The sequence below is a fragment of the Spermophilus citellus genome (assembly GCF_964194105.1).
Source record: "Spermophilus citellus genome assembly, chromosome: 11".
NCBI lineage: Eukaryota > Metazoa > Chordata > Mammalia > Rodentia > Sciuridae > Spermophilus > Spermophilus citellus.
The window spans coordinates 100025511-100031510 of NC_138192.1; positions in this window are offsets into that span (position 1 = coordinate 100025511).

Sequence of the window (6000 nt, forward strand, 5' to 3'; positions counted from 1 at the left end):
AAAAAAATATTTAATACTTTTATTTCTAAGGATGGAATTTTTGAATTTTTTTCTTTAACTTTACTGTTGATTTACTATTTAATGATGAATATGTATTTTATAATAAAAATGAAATTAAAGTCCTCATATTTCTAAAGAAAATATACTTTTAAAAAAATTGTTATACTAAATCAAAGCTAAATATTCAGTAATGTGCTAGTTATGAGACAATATAATAAAACAACCAAAATGGTTGAAAATAAAATGATAGGCCAAACTATCTCAGGACAATTTAATTTTTAAAAAAATCAATCAGAAAACTGAATATAATTTAATGCACGGAGCATTAAAAGAGTGGCAAGAAAATGAATGATAAACAAAAGAAAGGGGCTAGAGGGAATTCAGGTGGAAATAAACTCCATTTTATTAGAAGGCAAAAAAGCAAAAGGAAAAGTGATAAATGAAACCTAAACATTTGGTAATTATCTCCACAAAGGAGGTAGAGGGAGAATGGGATGTTGAGAGAAAAGAAACAAAAATATTACTTAATACTCCTTGAGAGGGCAGAAACCCTACCTGTGTTGGTGACATTTGTTTCTGGAGACTAAAACAGTGCCTGACACCCAGTAAAATCTTGGCTTTAGAATGAGAATAAGTTCTAATTTGGAAGTGATTTAAGAAATAATAAAAAATAGATAAATCAAGTAAATAACATTGAAAGAATGGATGAAATAAGCATAAACACTATCAAAAGTAAAAGAAGAAAAAGTTTTAAAATTATTGATCAAATACCTCTCAGAAAGTGTGTTAGACTCTGTTGGTTCTATGGACAAGTTTCATTAAAACATCTAGAAAAAAAATTATCTTTAAGCTATTCCATACAGAAAGACACAGAAAAATTCCCAATAACTCTAACATAATACCCACAAAACATCAAACACTGCTACAAAATAGAAAACTATACTCATGAATATGTATATATAAATTCTAAATACAATATTAGCAAATTGAATCAAGCTATGTATTAAAAGAATATATACAATGACATAGTAGATTTGTTCTCTGTCCAAATGCAAGAAAGGTTTATTTAACACTGGATATTTCATTAATGCTCTTCATTATGTTAATAGTAAAGGAAGAAACACCACATATGTTAATAAATGTCAAAAAAATCTTTTATAGAATCAAACCTGAAATACTAAAAAAAGTAAAAGAATATGACACCTCTAATTTATAAAAAAAAAGATTCAAAACTAATAATAAAATTCACATTGAATCATAAACAGTTCAAGGTACCTGGTTAGAAAGAAGTTTAAAAAATGTATTTAACATTGTTCTACTTGACAATAAAGAAAAATGAAATGAGGTTTATGTTATTGAAAAGAATATCAGTTGAATATTTTTTGTGCTATCACTACAGAAAAAAATGTGGGCTACATAATAGAGAATATATTGTCTTAGGGTATAGAAAAGTCCACAGGGGTGGGTACTAACAACAGAATAGAAACTGTGTTATTGATCTGTGTCAGAGGAGATTTTTGAGTGGGATGCTACCTCTTCCTGATTCAATCAGGGGATGGAGAAAGAAATGAAAACCGGGGGGTAGCAGGTTGGGCTTTGTGGGCCCCATTCCATATCTTCACCTCATCTTGAAACTCACCTTCAACTGCCACCATCCAAATAAATGCTACCTTCTGCAGGCATTTCTGCCTAACTTCTCACTCCTTTAAGGTGTTATAACACAGTTTTTAAGGCAAAAAAAAAAAAAAAAAAACTAAGTTCAAGGCATGACTCTGCTACTTATTAGTGCTATAACCTTGGGCAAATTGCCTAACACACTAAAACTTCCATATTGGCAGGTGTACGATCAATTATACATAATTTTCATGGGGTGTTATAACACACACATGAACTATTTTTGTTCCTGACATTTAATAAAAACATCCAGGGGAGAAAACACTATTCACCAGGATTAGCCTAGGATCCTAATTCTTGATAGGAAAATCCAGCTGAGTGAAATATGTGTCCAGGTATCAGGTGCAGCAGCTTGGGGATATCCTACATCGGAGATCAGGACATGACAATTCAGAAGTACAGGAAAAGAGAGTAAATAGCAGTGTGATCATTTGAATAGAAGGGTTTTTAGAAGCAGCAAATGAATTGAAAGCTCTGAGGTAAGAAAGAGATCTAATAGTCCTTCGAGTTGTAATTTATTAAATCCTCAACTTGGAGAAATCTGTAGTAAAAATAGATGTTTTCCATCAAGGCTTCTAGAACTAGACTGCAATTTCTAATGTCTAATCAGATACAATTCATAGGTTGAACCATGTGAGGCCATGGATTTTTTTTTAATTCAAGTATGCTCTCATAGTTTAAAGGTATTATAATTGCTATTTTTATATTAGTTTTCATGAATCTTACACACAGAAATACATCTGTAGGTACTTGTGAAAACTATATACATGAGTGTGTGTGTATATATATTATATATATATATATATATATATATATATATGTATGTGTATGTATATATATGTATGTGTATATATATATACATATATATATATATATATTCTTATTTATACTTATAGATTCAACTCTACAGGGAAGCTGCTTCTTACAAGTGTGGCTCTTGTATTTTTTGTTCTACTATTTTTTGTTACGGCCCTCCCTAAGCCTCAGCCTGATCTCACATTGTCTGCCTGTATCTGGACTCAACCTCCAAGGTAGGCAAGATGGAAGTACCTGTATGTCACAGCTTCTAGACCTCAGACTTATGGGCCCTATTGGGTAATGTGACCTTGCAGCAGTGAACCTATGACTAGAATAAGAGAAGGAAGCAGAGATCTGTCCACATCAAAGTTGTAAAATGTTAATGGAATACAATGTTATCAAAACAATAGGAGATAAAGTATTCTTTGGTGGTCAGGAAATCAGGGGCAGGAATTACAGGGGAGATGATGGGAGAGTCAAAGTGACATCTACATATTAAAGAAAATAAGCAAGAAGTGAATGAGGCTATAATTCCACCCTGGGGGTTCTGGTGACAAACCACTCAGATTCTGACTTCATGGTACATGTCACCGCCAGCACCCCTCAGTGGAATTATAGCCTTGCATTACAGGGTTTCTTGTCTGTTATTATGCTCAGAAGAGTTTAGAAAATATGCCCAGCGTTGTTGAAATGAGAAGTGTAGGCAGCCAGGCATAACTTGCAATCAAGTTCTTCCTGAAAATGTTCCAGGAGAGCTTTGATGGGCTGAAGTGGCTGCCACATCGCTCACTGGTAGACTCTTTTCAAAGAACTTCATCTTCCATTAAGTTTCTTCCATTCCTCCCATTGTGGTGGCTTCTAATGCCCTGTTGCTAAACCATGGGGGCATTAATGACCAACCCCATGACAGTGATAGGAATCATGGAAACAAACTAAATATGAAATGCTCGTTAGACAAGTACCACATGCTTGATTCCTCTTTTAATATAGCAATGTAAGGTGGGTGAAGAGAGACTGTGGCAGAAGCAAGGAAAGTTCAGACTAAAACACACAAAGGAACAAGTTTCTGTGTCTTTTAGGAAGGCTTTTCTGAGAGCCTTTAGCTCTTTCTTTGTCTGGAATCACCAAAGAATGAGAAGGGGTTGACTATAATCATAGGTCTCTTTTTCATTAATTTCAGTGAGCATTAATTTAGAGCACCAAATGATGATAACCCTCCAGATATTCTCCAGTGCAAGGTATAACCAAATAAATGTTCACAACAATTAAAGAGGTATAATAAGATCATGGATAATTCTTATCAAAATAAAACTGAATTGGTACATTAGTCATTTATGTGGTGTGTGTGTGTGTGTGTGTGTGTGTGTGTGTGTGTGTACACATGTGGTGCTAGGGACAGAGCTAAAGGATGCTCTGATACTGAGCTACATTCCCAGGCCTTTTTATTTTTTATTTAGAGACAGGATCTCCCTAAGTTGCCCAGGCTGGTCTTGAATTTGCAATCCACCTGGCTTTAGCCTTCAAAGTTGCTGGGACTACCAGCTTGCCTCTGTGCCCAGCTATTCATTTTTAGTCCTCTACTCCTGCCAAACTCTTAGCATGGTGCCCTTAAATGCAGTAAGAAGTAAAATGAAATGAGTTCTCTGTATGTAGGAATTGGGTGGGTGGATTATAAATGGATGGAAAGATGGCTGGATGAGCGGATGGATGGATGAATGGATAGATGAACAAACAGATGTTTCAAGCTTAAAACATAAAGCATCAAAAAGCATAGGACATTGGTGACACACCTCAAAAATGAAGGTTTTGATGTATGTCTGTCCTTTACCTTGGCAGACATTTCTTATAGATCATGTCACTCATTTTCCACTGAGTGGCTTGATATCTTCAGATCAAAGATCTCCAATCACAGAAGGGCACTTGACATGAATTCTAGAATTGTTTGCATTTTTAATCAACATTTTGCCCCCAGAAAGGTGGCATTGCAGTAGTCCAATTTAGAAATAAATTGGGTGGTGATATTGCTCAGCTTTCATAGTGAGGATACAGTTTCCTGCCTACACAGAGGAGGTTGAATTTTATTTTTTTCTCAACTAAGGGTGTATGTGGGTATCTGAGAAATGATTCAAGCAGAACTCCCATGATATAAGCTGCCCTAACATCTTACCAAAAAAAAAAAAAGAAAGAAAAAAACAAAATAACAATAACAAAAACCCACTGTACTTTCCATGAAGTCTCTGAATCTGATACTAAAATAATTTTCTTAGAGTAAATATCAGCAATTTCTAAATTGTGATATAGTTATTCATAACCACCATCTTTATTATTTATGCCAATTCAATTTAACAGTGGTAGATGTCAAAAAACAAATAAGTAGGTTAAGTAGGAAGGTGGATTAGAAAAAGAGTCAACTAATTTGGTATCGTTTGCAAAACAGGAAACAAAGCAAGTTGGAAATTTAGTATTTTTTAAAATCTCTTATGCGTTCATACAGAATAATTGTAAACATCAAAAGTACCTATTTTTGTATTTTAAAATACATTTTAAAGGACAGCTTTCTATGATAATAACTTTTAGATAACAAATTATTGTAAAGAAGCTCTTTACAGTATTGGTAGAGTGAAAAAGATGAGAACTTTTGGTTCTTGGGCCCTCCTCAATTCTCTAAGAGTCAAGAGCTTCAAACTCAAGACCTAGACACAAACTGAAGCTTAGCTAAATTCCTTTGCAATTCTTGGCTTGATTTCTATTTCATATTTCATGATGCACATTAAACAAAGTTTTGTGTTGTTTTCCACAACTGCTGTTTTTTTCTTTTTCTTTTCTTTTTTTAAATTTAAATACAAGAAAGTTCCTTGGTGGTCACCTTAATCTCTTATGATAAAGGCTGCCTAAGAGATTCAGATTTTCAAAGTGGGCAATCATTTTACCTACAAAGGATAAGTTTGGCTTTCCCTTTCCAATAGTTATTCCTCTTTCTTCTTTTTGTTTTATTGGTATTTCCTGAGAAATCTAATACTAATACTGTTAAAAAGATCCTTTATTAGAAGCTAATAGAAGAATATACGTGCTTATTTATATAGAAATCGAATTATTTAATCCATGTTGGAGTAAATATCAAAAATTTCTTAATTGTGATAGTATTCATAATCATCAGCTTTATGGATATATAATGTATAACTAACTGTGTTGTGAGTTTCCATTTTTACACATTGCCTACCTGCTTCTGCAAATACATGAGGTGTTCAGAGAATGCAATATACATGGCTTTTGAAAGATGAGTTCCAGGATGGTAATGATTTTGCCTAATTGCTCCTTCAACTGATTTTTCTAAAAAATGATTTGTGAACCTATTTTAATCAGACCAAGATTTAGGATTAAAAATTGTCACTTTTGGAAAAAGCACTAAAATTATTTTTTGTTGCCTGCGTATATTATTAACAAATTCTGGCAAAGGCATATGTGAAAACATTTTGGTAAACAATATAGCAAAGAAAATTAATATAAATTTTGAATATAGAGGAGACT